The 14,881-nt window shown below is 47.8% G+C and overlaps 1 long non-coding RNA gene across 1 annotated transcript in view; it reads left to right on the forward strand.

The window, feature by feature from the left end:
- The window catches only part of LOC119962129, a 106,960-nt gene that overhangs the window by 64,550 nt on the left and 27,529 nt on the right, over positions 1–14,881 (forward strand). The window contains exons 2-3 of the long non-coding RNA XR_005459819.1: positions 9,389–9,572; positions 12,568–12,753. This is a non-coding gene — a long non-coding RNA (uncharacterized LOC119962129). The remainder of the gene's footprint in view (positions 1–9,388; positions 9,573–12,567; positions 12,754–14,881) is intronic.

A 14,881-nucleotide genomic window follows, 5' to 3' on the forward strand; every position in this document is an offset into this window, starting at 1 on the left:
CATCCTGCGTGGAAAGAGGACATATTCCATTGGAATCCTCTGGTTCTCATACGTGTGTGCTATTTTTAGAATCAAGTTGTGAACGTGCATCCAACATGCTGCAATTGAGTCTGCGTTCTAAAGTTTCCAAACATCTCACAGCAGTACAGAGAAAAGAGAGATCTCGGGTGGAACAATATTATTTTGCTTCTATGATTTTTTTCTTACTTGTGAGTGGACAGAATATTCAAGGAGGGAATATCGGAGCCTAAAGCCGAGGAAGGTGAAGACACAGTTTTCAAAGAAGGATTGAGAAAAATCAGGGAAGCTTAAAAGACAGGAATTAGATCAGTGGAGATAGCTTGGAACATTGAGTAGCTGAAAGAGTTTACAGAGATAGGAAAGGGCTGTTACATATCAATAATAATAATCTTTATTGATGTGACAAGTAGGCTTACATTAACACTGCAATGAAGTTACTGTGAAAATCCTCTAGTTGCCACATTCCGGCGCCTGTTCGGGTACACCGAGGGAGAATTCAGAATGTTCAATTCTTCTATCAAGCGCGTCTTTTGGGACTTGTGGGAGGAATCCAGAGCACCCGGAGGAAACCCACGCAGACACGGGGAGAACATGCAGACTCCACACAGACAATGACCCAAACCGGGAATCGAAGCCGGGTCCCTGGCGCTGTGAAGCAACAGTGCTAACCACTGTGTTACCATGCCGCCCATTTCCATCGTGCTGCCCAAGGAAGCAAACAAACAAACTAAAACCTGCATTTATATGGTGCCTTTCATGACCTCAGGATGCCCCAAATTGTTTCACAGCCAATTAAGTACTTTTGAAGTAAAAGCAGAAAGTGCTGGAAATACTCAACATGTTTGGCAGCATCTGTGAAGAGAGGAGCAGAGTTAACGATGCGAGTCAAGAATGACTTGGAGAAGAAGGAGTCGTGTTTGACTCGAAACGTTAACTGTTTCTCTCTCCACAAATGTTTGGAAATGGTAGCTGGTTACAGATTATAGAGTTGGATCTCTTATCTCCTACAATTGCCTGTATTTCATTGCATTCTGGCATCAGAAGACTGGTGATTTTTTTTAAATGCAATTCTTGGGATGTGAGCATCACTGACTAGACCAGCATTAATTATCACACTTAATTGCCCTGGTGGTGAGCTGCCACTTGAATCTCTGTAGTCCATGTGGTATAGGTGCACCCACAGTCCTGTTAAGAAGGGAATACCAGGGTCTTGAACCAGTGACACTGAAGGAAAGGCGATTTAGGTCCAAGTCAGGATGGTGAATGTCCTGGAGGGAACCTGCAACTGGTGGCGTTTCCAAGCATCTACGGTGGGATTCTCCGACCCCCCGCTGGGTCGGAGAATTGCCGGGGATTGGCGTGAATCCCGCCCCCGTCGGCCGCCGAATTCTCCGGCCTTCCAAAAGCCGGCGAGGCGTGAGTCGCGCCGCCCACCCCGGAGAATGGCAGGGACCGGCTCGACTCAATGGGCCACGGGGCTGCCCGAATTCTCAGGCCCGCGATGGGCCGAAGTCCTGCTGGTTTTTTGCCAGTCCTGCCGGCATCGATCAGGCTAGGTCCCTTACCGGCGGGACCTGGCAGCGTGGACGGGCTCCGGGGTCCTGGGGGGGGCGCATGGAGATCTGGCCCCGGGGGGTGCCTCCACGGTGGCCTGGCCCGCGATCGGGGCCCGCCGATTGGCGGGCGGGCCTGTGCCGTGGGGGCACTATTTTACTACGCGTCGGCTGTGTGAGCTTCCGCGATGGCCGACGCGTAGGTGACCCCCGCGCATGCGCGGACTCTCGCCGGCTGGCGGAGTCCCTTCGGCCCCGGCTGGCAAGGCGCCAAAGGCCTTCCACGCCGGCCGTCGGGGCGCAAACCACTCCAGCGCCGGCCTAGCCCCTGAAGGTGCGGAGGATTCCGCACCTTTGGGGCGGGCCAATGCCGGAGTGGTTCACGCCACTCCGTCCCGCCGGGACCCCCAGCCCGCCAGATACAGGAGAATCCCGCCCCTACAGTTCTGTGGCTGAGGGTATGGGTTTCGAAAATGCTGTCAAAGAAGCCTTGTTGAGTTGCTGAAATCCATCTTGTAGATGGTACACAATGCTGCCATTTTTCATTGGTGGTGGTTGGTGGGGGGGGGGGGGGGGGGGGGGGAATGTTTGTGGAAGGGGAGAGCAATCAAAGGGGCTGCTTTGGCCGGGATGGTGTCGAGCTTCTTGGGTGTTGTTGGAGCTGCACTCAGCCAGGCAAGGGGAAAGTATTCCATTGCCTGACTTGTGCTTTGCAGATGGTGGACATGTTTTGGGGAGCCAGGAGGTGAGTCACTCGCCGCACGATTCCTAGCCTTTGACCTGCTTTTCTAGCCACAGCATTTATATGGCTGCTCCAGTTCAGTTTCTGGTCAATGGCAACCCCTAGGGTATTAATAATATTTCATCACATTCCTGACTGTGGTTGCCTCTACGTCCTGAACTCAGAGGAAAGTACAATCTTGTGTTGTTCAATTTTCAAGATTTTAAAGGAAGCTGCCAACATTGGTCCCAGCAAATTCTTCATCATGGCTAAACAATAGAGCAGAAAATAATTTAAATGGATGCCTTTCAAAATCACTGGGATGTAATGAATGTGCAAGGGATCATCTTCAGGACCAGTGCTCTTTTCAATAAATGTAACTGATTTGGGTTTGGACATGGAAGATATTATGAGCTAAATGCTCCATTTGGAAGACAATGGACGGGATTCTCCGATTTCGTAATCTGTCATCGGGCAGAGAATCCCCTTTTCTGACCGAGTCGGGGGCGGTGCTGTTTTCAAATGCTCTGCCCCTCCAAAATGGCGTCACCAGGGGGTATGCTGCACGCTGTCGGGAGGGCCTCAAGACATTACCTGAAGTCCCTCCCCCGATGCTCCGCCCCCGATAGGCCGGGTTCACGGCGGCGCGGGATACGTGTGCTCTCAGTTTTCATCAGCCTGCCGTGGTGGCTGCGGACTATGTCCAGCACCGCCACCCGCCAATTCTCCAGCCATTTATTTTGTGAAGGCCGTGTGTTTTATGTGGCGCGGCTGCTAGCCTCTCGGTGCTGGGGCCTCGCCGATTTTTTCATCGTAGAACTAGACACATTCTCTGGGCGTAGCCTCAGGACAATCCAGCCCTACGTTCTCCCGCCTGAGCAGAATGTCACCTTGTGCGCTCCGATTGTGAGGGATTCCCGTTCGCTCAAACCACAATGATTATAAACCTCAAGATTTTATTAACAGATCCTGGACCACTTCAAACAGAGTGAAGTGCTGTCAATTTCTAGCTGACCACTTCAAAGTCACCCATTCCAGGAGGAGGATGAATGGAACAATGCAGACAGCTGGGATGTGTGGAAGCTGTCAATCACAGCCGAGCAAAATCAATATCAAAGAGAATAGCTTGCAGATCAAAGATCTGAGGGGGTTTAAACCCAGCTGACTGGTTTTCTCTTTCCAGGAATTGCTAGGTGCTTCTTCCTGTGTCTGAGCCAGCATTGCCCAGTCGAATGTTAAAACAGTAATTATTTTCACAGCGTCTGTCTGGACTGCTCTCTAGCTTCCAGACAGGGGTCTCTCTTCTGCGGGCTTCTTCACAGGGGACACATTTCTGGGGTGTCTCTGGCAGGGGTTCCTTATTTAAGGGGTCTCTGTGGTCTCTTTATTTAGGGGCCCACTGGTGGATGATAGCCATGAAACCATTGTCAATTGTCATAAAAATCCATCTGCTTCACTAATGTCCTTCAGGGAAGGAAATCTGTCGTCCTTACCTGGTCTGGCCTACATGTGACTTCAGACACACAACAATGTGGTTGAATCTTAATAACAATAATCGCTTATTGTCACAAGTAGGCTTCAATGAAAAGCCCCTAGTTGCCACATTCCGGCGCCTGTTAGGGGAGGCCGGTACGGGAATTGAACCCGCGCTGCTGGCATTGTTCTGCATTACAAGCCAGCTATTTAGCCCACTGTGCTAAACCAGCCCCTTCTTAAATGCCCTCAGGGATGGGCAATAAATGCTGGCCCAGCCAGCGACGCCCACACCCCATGAACAGATTTTTAAAAATAATATAGATGAGGTTTGCAAGTATGAGAGGCTTCAGTTATGAAGGTGGAGATGCATTAACTCTTATTTGAAGGCTATGAATAGATTTGATGGAGGTGTGAAGCTATTTAGAGTCACAAAAGGTTTTGAAAGGATAAATAAGAGATATTTATTTCCGTTAGTATGTGGGTTGGTAACTGGAAGCCATAACTTCAAGATTATCACCAAAAGATTGAAGGAAGAGGTAAGTAGTATGTATCTTTTACACAAAGGGTTATGGACACATTCAGTGCCCTTCGTGATGAAGACACGACCCATAGTTGGCTAAGTGGGTGACTCCTTCAAAGAGTTGGCACAGGCATCAGGGGCCAGTCGCGCCCAGCGCTGTTTCTAAAGATGTTTTTTATTGAGCAACTTAATAGAGCAAAATATCTAATTCAGCTTAGAATCACAAAATTCATGAGTAGTTTCATCCATGCTGCTCACTTCCAGCATGACCCACGTCAAATACCATCCTGGTGAATGTGCCAGCATGAGGCAGAGGGGGGTTGGGGAGAATTCGCTGGAAACATGCAGAGCCTCATCTCTGATGGCTTTTTACACTTGGCCACTCCAGTCAGCTCTTAAAGCCAAACAGCAGAACATGCAATAGGTAGCCTCTATTTAAAGAGATCATCATCCATTGTCGGACAGTAGATGGTTATTAGCCGCTGGCTCTACCTGAGTTTGTGAAAGTGACTGGTGTTCCAGGAGTTGGCGCAGTTGGCAGGGATCGCTGTTGCATGCGCAGAAGGTTCCGGTTGCGCCAGGGCTCGGGGCACACCACTTGCTCCAAGTCGTGTGTGCAATAGCAGCAATCTCCCTTGACTTTCAGCACGAGAGGAAGAATAGAGGGGGAGGTGGTGGGACCAGGGTCCTGATGAGTTGTATTTGCAGGGCAGTAGTCAGGGCGTTAAGCTAAAGAGTGGGACTGGGGGATCATGTTTGTGGAGACATGATAAATTAAAGAGAAAAGACAAGGCAGTAGAACAAGATAGCATCGAAACACAGAAAATAGCAGCAGGCGGAGGCCATTCACCCCGTCGAGGCTATTCCGCTATTCATTATGGTCTTGGCTGATCATCAACTCAATAACCTGTTCCCGCTTTCCCCCCATATCCTTTGATCCCTTTAACCCCAATAACTAAAACTAACTCCTTCTTGAAAACACACATGTTTTGGCCTCATCTACTTCCTGTGGTAACGAATTCCACAGGCTCACCTCTCATCACCTTGTACACCTCTATCAAGTCACCTCTCTTCCTTCTTCGCTCCAGTGAGAAAAGTCCTAGTTCCTTCAACCTTTCTTCACAAGACATGTAAAAAAACCTCCTGTCTTTTATTGTCTGTCACAGGGGGAGGGGAATATAAAAGTTAGGATGTTTCTTTACAGTTGTACCAGGATGTCAGTCAGACAGCATCTGGAGGAGTGTGTACGGTTTGGTCTTATATAAGAAAAGATGTAAATGCATTCGAAGCAGATAAGAGATGATTCATTTGACTGATTCCTGGGATGGGCCAGTGGGGGTTTGGGGGGGGGGGGGGGGGGGGGGGGGGGGGGGGTGCTAGCCGGTATCTTATAAGAAAAGATTGGACAAGTTGTGCTTGTGTCCATTGAAGTTTAGAAAGTTGAGAGATGATCTTATTAAAACATGGAAGATCCTGAGTGGACTTGACAGGGTGGAAGAATAGTCCAACTGATGGGTGAGATGGGGGCACAGTTCAGAAATAAGGGATTTCCCATTTAATAAGAGAACATAAGAGAACATAAGAGAGCTAGGAGCAGGAGTAGGCCATCTGGCCCCTCGAGCCTGCTCCGCCATTCAATTAGATCATGGCTGATCTTTTGTGGACTCAGCTCCACTTTCCGGCCCGAACACCATAACCCTTAATCCCTTTATTCTTCAAAAAGCTATCTATCTTTATCTTAAAAACATTTAATAAAGGAGCCTCAACTGCTTCACTGGGCAAGGAATTCCATAGATTCACAATCCTTTGGGTGAAGAAGTTCCTCCTAAACTCAGTCCTAAATCTACTTCCCCTTATTTTGAGGCTATGCCCCCTAGTTCTGCTGTCACCCGCCAGTGGAAACAACCTGCCCGCATCTATCCTATCTATTCCCTTCATAATTTTAAATGTTTCTATAAGATCCCCCCTCATCCTTCTAAATTCCAACGAGTACAGTCCCAGTCTACTCAACCTCTCCTCATAATCCAACCCCTTCAGCTCTGGGATTAACCTAGTGAATCTCCTCTGCACACCCTCCAGTGCCAGTACGTCCTTTCTCAAGTAAGGAGACCAAAACTGAACACAATACTCCAGGTGTGGCCGCACTAACACCTTATACAGTTGCAACATAACCTCCCTAGTCTTAAACTCCATCCCTCTAGCAATGAAGGACAAAATTCCATTTGCCTTCTTAATCACCTGTTGCACTTGTAAACCAACCTTCTGTGACTCATGCACTCATGTGCTCAACACATGCACTGAACAGCGGCATGCTTTAATATTTTATCGTACAGGGATGAGGATTTTATTTTCCTCTCAGAGAGTCATGCGTCTTTGGAACTGATTTCACAAGAGAGTGATGGGGACAGGGTCATTGAAAATTCTTAAGGCAGGGGGAGACAGATTCTTCACTAATGTTGCTCTATCAATTACGCAAAGACGAGAGTGGGATGTAATCAAGGCTTTATTACACTGAGATGTATGGCCTCCTGCAGCATCTGATGAAATGGCTGCTGTACGGGGAGCACACATATTTATACTCCGCCTACTGAACGGAGCCAGCAGGCAGGGATCTACCCCCGTACCTGTAGTACAGGGGCCTTATCGTAAAGCACCTATAACATCCTCTATATACAATATATACATCAGTGGTGACTACCGCAACTAACAGGGGAGTTAAATGATATTTGGGGTCGGAAGGAATGTGGAGCTGAGGTCACATTCAGATCAGCCATGATATATTGAATGGTGGGGCAGGCTTCAAAGGCTGAACGGCCTACTCCTGCTCCTACTACCCAGACCAGCATTTTACTCATCCCTAGTTTTCCTTGAGCAGGTGGTGGCGAGCCATCTTCTTCAACTGCTGCACCCACGTGCTGTTACAGACCGAGTTCCTAGATTTTGACCCAGCAATGGAGAAGGGACAACGATATATTGTAAAGTAAGGCTGGCGAGTGCCTTACAGGGGAACTTTCAGGTGGTGCTGTTCCCATACACCCCACGTAAGCCCACACTTCCACCCCATACCCGAATCCCAGCAAACCCACCCAACACCTCTGGACACTAAGGGCAATTTAGCATGGCCAATCCACCTCATCTGCACATCTATGGACTGTGGGAGGAAATCGGAGCTCTTGGATTGGATTGGATTTGTTTATTGTCACGAGTACCGAGGTACAGTGAAAAGTATTTTTCTGCGAGCAGAAAATTTCTGCGAGGAGGAAACCCACGCAGACACGAGGGGAACGTACAGACTCCGCACAGACAGTGACCCAAGCCAGGACTCGAACCCGGAACCCTGGAGCTGTGAAGCAACATTCCAACCACTGTGCTACCGTGCTGCCCGCTTAGCAGGATAGCCGGCTTCCTCATGGTTCAGGGTGTCAATGATTGCACACAAGTGGCTTTGCGGGCATCACGTTTCAATGCTGAAATGTATCACAACCACAAAGGTTAACATTCACGGACGTTACAGGTGATGTGCGACCATGCTCAACACATCATGCTGATAAATGCCCACCAATCTGGCAAAATGAAAATGAAAAATGAAAATCGCTTATTGTCACGAGTAGGCTTCAATGAAGTTACTGTGAAAAGCCCCTAGTCGCCACATTCCGGCGCCTGTCCGGGGAGGCTGGTACGGGAATCGAACCGTGCTGCTGGCCTGCTTGGTCTGCTTTAAAAGCCAGCGATTTAGCCTTGTGAGCTAAACCAGCCCCTGTCAATAGTCATGAAGCATTCATTTATCCTGTGCCCATCTGCCCTTCCAGCAATCTTTCAGCCACCACTTCAAACCAGAGGGGCAGCTGCTGGGAAACAAGAACTTACACATAGCACTCATCCACAACCCAAACCACATACGGCGGCATGCATTCAATGAGATCCATGCAGCCACGACCATGACAATTGGGATGCAGAAGCTGCAGTCTCAATGCCCGATCCACTCTGGAAGAACCCTGCTTCGCGGTGGTCTACTGCATTCTCCACAAACTGGCCATCATGAGGGCATATAGCCTTTACCTCCAGGATTCAACAACCACCTTGTAGTGTTCAATTGTTCTGTCTTTGATTTTGTGAGTCTGGTAACTGATCTATGCTCACTGTGCTTGATTGGTTAAGTCTGGGTGTTAGCTCAGAGAAAGAGAAACAGACACGCAGAAACTGGAAGTTAAGAGCTGGATCGTAGTGTAAACATTTCAAAGTGTTGTACAAAACTCTGTAAATAAAATCTGTGCAAACTTAGAAAGTAGTGTCATCCTTGTCTAGTTCTAAAATATAAAATATACAACAAAATTGCTGACTTCCTTGTCAGCAATTTTGTCTGACAAAGATTGAAATGAGAAAAGTGTAAATTTACAATGCACCTCAGGAAGAGGAGGAACAGGAAGAGGAGGAACAGGAAGAGGAGGTGGCCTAAACAATCCCCATCCACCACTTTCTTCCGTCTGGCTAAATTTGTCCTCTCACTGAAAAATGTCTTCTTTAACTTGTCTCACTTCCTCCAAACAAAGGGTGTGGCTATAGGCACCTGCATGGGTCCCAGTTTTGCCTGTCTCTTTATGGGGTATGTGGAACATTCCTTGTTTCTGTGTTACTCTGGCCCCCTCCCACAATTATTTTATCGGTACATTGACAACTGTTTCGGTGCCGCTTCATGTTCCTGTCTGGACCTGAAAAATGTATCAATTTCACTTCCAATTTCCACCCCTCTATCACTGTCACATGGTCCAGCTCCAACACTTCACTTCCTTTCCTAGACCTCTCTAACTCAATTTCAGGGGATAGACTATCCAGTAGTATCCATTACAAGCCCACCAACTCCAACAGTTACCTCGATTACAGCTTTTCACACCCCACATCCAGTAAGGACCCCATCCCATTCTCCCAGTTCCTTCACCCATTGCACCATTCCTGATGATGCCACTTTCCAAATCAGTGCTGCTGACATAAGCCTTCCTTAATTGTGGTTTCCCACTCACTGTGGCAACAGGGCTCTCAACTGTGTCTGACCCATTTCCTGCACCTCTGCTCTCACCCCTTTTCTGTTTTTTGTTTCAGATTCCTCGGTACTTTGCTTTCATCCAAAATGGCACTGCGGGCATCAAATCAGTGACTGGCGTCAGGAAAGGTTTTAATAGAACAAAGAACAAAGAAAAGTACAGCACAGGAACAGGCCCTTCGGCCCTCCAAGCCCATGCCGACCATGCTGCCCGACTAAACAACAATCTTCTACACTTCCTGGGTCTGTATCCCTCTATTCGCATCCTATTCATTCATCAAGATGCCCCTTAAATGTCACTATTCGTCAAGATGCCCCTTAAATGTCACTATCGTCCCTGCTTCCACCACGTCCTCCAGCAGTGAGTTCCAGGCACCCACTACCCTCTGTATAAAAAACTTGCCTCGTACATTTACTCTAAACCTTACCCCTCGCACCTTAAACCTATGACCCCTAGTAATTGACCCCTCTAACCTGGGGAAAAGCCTCTGACTATCCACTCTGTCTATGCCCCTCATCATTTTGTAGACCCCTATCAGGTCGCCCCTCAACCTCCGTCGTTCCAGTGAGAACAAACCGATTTTATTCAACCGCTCCTCATAGCTAATGCCCTCCATACCAGGCAACATCCTGGTAAATCTCTTCTGCACCCTCTCTAAAGCCTCCACATCCTTCTGGTAGTGTGGCGACCAGAATTGAACACTATACTCCAAGTGTGGCCTAACTAGTGTGGGGCTGGTTTTGCTCATTGGGCTAAATCGCTGGCTTTTAAAGCAGACCAAGCAGGCCAGCAGCACGGTTCGATTCCCGTACTAGCCTCCCCGGACAGGCGCCGGAATGTGGCGACTAGGGGCTTTTCACAGTAACTTCATTTTTAGCCTGCTCGTGACAATAAGCGATTTTCATTTCACTAAGGTTCTATACAGCTGCAACATGACTTGCCAATTCTTATACTCAATGCCCCGGCCAATGAAGGCAAGCATGCCATCTGCCTTCTTGACTACCTTCTCCACCTGTGTTGCCCCTTTCAGTGACCTGTGGACCTGTACACCTAGATCTCTCAGACTTTCAATACTCTTTAGAGTTCTACCATTCACTGTATATTCCCTACCTGCATTAGACCTTCCAAAATGCATTACCTCACATTTGGCTGGATTAAACTCCATCTGCCATCTCTCCGCCAAAGTCTCCAAACGATCTAAATCCTGCTGTATCCTCTGACAGTCCTCATCGCTATCTGCAATTCCACCAATCTTTGTGTTGTCTGCAAACTTACTAATCAGACCAGTTACATTTTCCTCCAAATCATTTGTATATACTACGAACAGCAAAGGTCCCAGCACTGATCCCTGCGGAACACCACTAGTCACAACCCTCCAATTAGAAAAGCACCCTTCCATTGCTACTCTCTGCCTTCTATGACCTCGCCAGTTCTGTATCCACCTTGCCAGCTCACCCCTGATCCCGTGTGACTTCACTTCAGAGTGGATAGAGAGAGATTGATTCCTCTTTTAGGGAATGGCTTAACTAGTGGCCATCAATCTCAGATAATCATCAAGAAATCCAGAAGGGAATCCATAGGAAAGAGTGGGGGGAATGTGGAATTCACTATCACAGGGAGTGGTTGAAACAAGTAGTACAGATGCATTTAAGGGGAAGCTAGACGAGCATTTGTGGGAAAAGGGAATAGAGGGTTACGATAGTAGATTTTGATGGCAAAAGGCAGGAGGAGGCTTAGGAGGACCATAAACACTGGTTGAGCAGAATGGTTTGCTTCTCTGCCCTATATCGTAAGTAATCCTAAGTATTCCTATGTAATGACCTACCTGCTCGCAGACTCCCAGTGGATGTTCATTCCACAAGCACTTGAAAATGAAAATGAAAATCGCTTATTGTCACGAGTAGGCTTCAAATGAAGTTACTGTGAAAAGCCCCTAGTCGCCACATTCCGGCGCCTGTTCGGGGAGGCTGTTACGGGAATCGAACCGTGCTGCTGGCTTGCCTTGGTCTGCTGTCAAAGCCAGCGATTAGCCCTGTGAGCTAAACAGCAACCAAGGTGCCATTCAGGGAATTTTATAATCGGGGGGCGGGATTCTCTCAACCCATGCCGGGCCGGTGAATCGCCATTGAGATCTGTGCCCCCCCCACCGCCGCCCCGGCCATTCTCCTCCCGGGATGGGCTGAGCGGCCGCAAAGCAAATCTGAGTCCCGCCGGCACCGTCCACATGTGGTCTTACCTGGCGGGACCTCGGCGTGTATCCATCCGGGGCGGCCTGGTTGGGGGAGGGGGGGGGGGGCATCCACTGTGGCCTAGCCCACAATCGGAGCCTCTTTTGCTCCGCGCCGGCCCCTGTAGCCCTACGCCATGTTGCGTCGGGGCTGGCGCGGAGAAGGGAGCCACTGCGCATGCACGTATTGGCGGCGGTCGCAGCCCACATGCGCAGACCCGCGGCGCCCGTTTGACGCCGGAATCAGCAGCTGAAGCAGCGTGGGTCGCTCCAGGGCCGTGCAGGCCCCCTGGAGGGGTCAGAAACGCTGCTCCTGGGGCATGTTGATGCCATGGTGAAACGCAACGGCGTTTACGACAGCGTCAACGCTTTGTCTCAAGATCTGAGAATCCCGTCCTTTATCTTTATTGTCACAAGTAGGCTTACATTAACTCTGCAATGAAGTTGCTGTGAAAATCCCCTAGTCACCACACTCCTGCGCCTGTTCGGGTACACAGAGGGAGAACTTAGAATGTCCGATTCACCTAACAGCACGCCTTTCGTGACTTGTGGGAGGAAACCGGAGCACCCGGAGGAAACCCACGCAGACATGGGGAGAGCGTGCAGACTCCACACAGACAGTGACCCAAACCGGGAATCGAACCTGGGACCCTGGAGCTGTGAAGCAACAGTATTACCCACAAGCGTACACGCACACCCCAGTGGATGCCACTTTGGACTTCCAAAGACACCCATAGTGCCCAGAAACTGTATGTTGGTGAGCCCAATTTCTCAGCCATAACGTTCTCCTGTCGGTAAAAATCCTTACGCTGTATTCAACCCAAGTAGTCTGTCTTTAATTTTAAAACAAGGTTTCAAAACCTCTAATAACGTATCCTAGGAACTTGGAGCTCATCCAAAAACAGTTTAGCTTCTCGCTTAGTCTAATATTGTTGTGCCAAACAAGATTTCATTATAAAAGGATTCCCACAGAATTACAGGATTTCAATTAGTGTTGCTTTCCCCCCTAGGATGCGGTGAATTAAGAAGAGCTCGATATTTCTGTGCATTTATTTGATTCTACTTACTGTTCAGCAAAAGAGGTTCACAGATTGCCATCATTGGCAATCTCAGAAAGAAAAGCAGTGCATGTGTCCTTAAAGATAAAGAGATGTTCCTGCCCTCAAAGGATGCACATCCCTTTGAGAACAGAAAAGGTAATTAAGTCTACAGATAATTCAAAGTGCGTCTTTTACCTTTATGTTAATAAATATTAAAGAGTCAAGTAGACTATGGAAATGATTTGAACCTAACTCACGAAGTGGGAAATCTACAGGTGAAATCCCACTGATTTCACACACCACCCAATGCTGCTCATTGGCTTCAATGGGGTATAGAACCACCCCATTCCTGCATTGATGAGGTAGGTTAAAATTGCTCCCATTGGGCAGGATGTAAAATCGGGCCTTCCACCTGATCCCATGGGTTTCCCACCCAGCGAGCGTGTTTCAAATTGCCCTCGAGATGTCACCGTTTCCAGGAATCTTTTTGTGTCGTGCGTCAATGGAAGTGGGGGCCGTGTCATTCTCTTCAACGGAGACAGGATTGAATGTGCCAGGGTGGTCCAGTTCTGGGATCACATGGTACTTTAAAATGTGCCCAATTAATCTTCTCACACATTTGCAAGTGAGGCCACTTTTGAGGGAGAACAGAGGTCAGAGGATTCAAAAGGCAGGAACACATATTTTAGAGCAGTAGGCAGATCAGAGAAAAACAGAGCATCCTCATAACAGTGAAATATTGGTTATGCTGCTGGACTATTCACAAGCCTAACTAAAGATCTTGGGACATGAGTACAAATACCCACAATGGCAATTGTGGAACTTAAATTCAATTAATTAAACAAGCCTGAAATTGAAATGTCAGTAATGGTGACCATACAGTTGCTGGATTGTTGTAAAAATCCATTCTGGTTCGCTTTTGCACTTTAAGGAGGGGTAATCTTCCATTCTTACCCGATTTGGCCTATATGGGAATCTGGTCTCTTAACTTATCTCTGAATTGACGTAACAAGCCACTCAGTTGTATACTCATGGGTAACGGTGGATAGATAACGAATGCTGGCCTTACCAGTCAGATTGGAACCTGCTTATTCTTGAAAATTGCGAGTGCGCTTCAGCTGTGAATCATGCTTTCAGAAAAATGTACTGTTTTGACCTTATTATTGGTATCGGACCAAGTAGCTGTGAATTCCTAAAGGTTGCAACGAAGGGGTCCAAGCATCTGGAGTGGGCTCCATAAAATAGAGGCAAGTCCTGCTTCTTACCTAAGTTTAATTGAACAATTGATTCCAATTAAATGAATTTGAACCCATGATTTACTGTCATTTTCTCTGATTTCATTCCAAACAAATTTGCACCAGTTAGACGTGAATTTTGAAATAGACTGTATTCCAAATTAATTGGCCCTGTTTACAGTTCTACTATTGAATCTACTGATTCAAATCTAATAACATAGTTTAATAGTTGCCAAGTATTTCATCTTGATTTTCTTTTAACATGTGCTTATTTTTTAAACATACCTGGGTTCTCTTCAAGGTGAGATACGTTAATGTTCGTGGATAGAATATTTCCCTTTTAAAGCGTCAAGCATCAAGTAATCACAAGTCTGATATAATGCAGAGCAAAGCACCTCTACATTGTCCCGACAACATACCTCAGCTTCAAACCCATAAGCCCAACTCCTAATGCATAAATATGACTTTTGTTTTCAATTTCCATACCAGCCTCACTCAGTGAGAGTCTTAGGGACAGGACCCTGCTTTAGGCCATGCCTGTTATTGCTCGGGACTAGATCGAGACTGTCAAAGTTTATTTCACTTGGGACTCTTTATGATAGGCAAACAAGATGGACATGGGTGGCGCAGTAACACAGTGGTTAGCACTGTTGCTTCACAGCTCCAGGGTTCCAGGTTCGATTCCCGGCTTGGTCACTGTTTGTGCGGAGTCTGCATGTTCTCCCCGTGTCTGCGTGGGTTTCCTCCGGGTGCTCCAGTTTCCTCCCACAGTCCAAAGATGTGCAGGTTAGGTGGATTGGCCATGCTAAATTGCCCTTCGTGCCTAAAAGAAGGTTAGCTGGGATAGGGTGGAGGTCTGGGCTTAAGTAGGGTGCTCTTTCCAAGGGCCAGTGCAGACTTGATGGGCTGAATGGCCTCCTTCTGCACTGTAAATTCTATGATTCATCCCAGCAATCTGGGATGGATCTGGGCCCAGGTCCCAAGGGTAAACCTGCCAAAGACACTCTGCTAACCGGTTCCCTTGGCTCTCCTAAGTGACCTTTCTCCTC

Source organism: Scyliorhinus canicula, chromosome 2 (assembly GCF_902713615.1).
Source record: "Scyliorhinus canicula chromosome 2, sScyCan1.1, whole genome shotgun sequence".
Classification (NCBI taxonomy): Eukaryota; Metazoa; Chordata; class Chondrichthyes; order Carcharhiniformes; family Scyliorhinidae; genus Scyliorhinus; species Scyliorhinus canicula.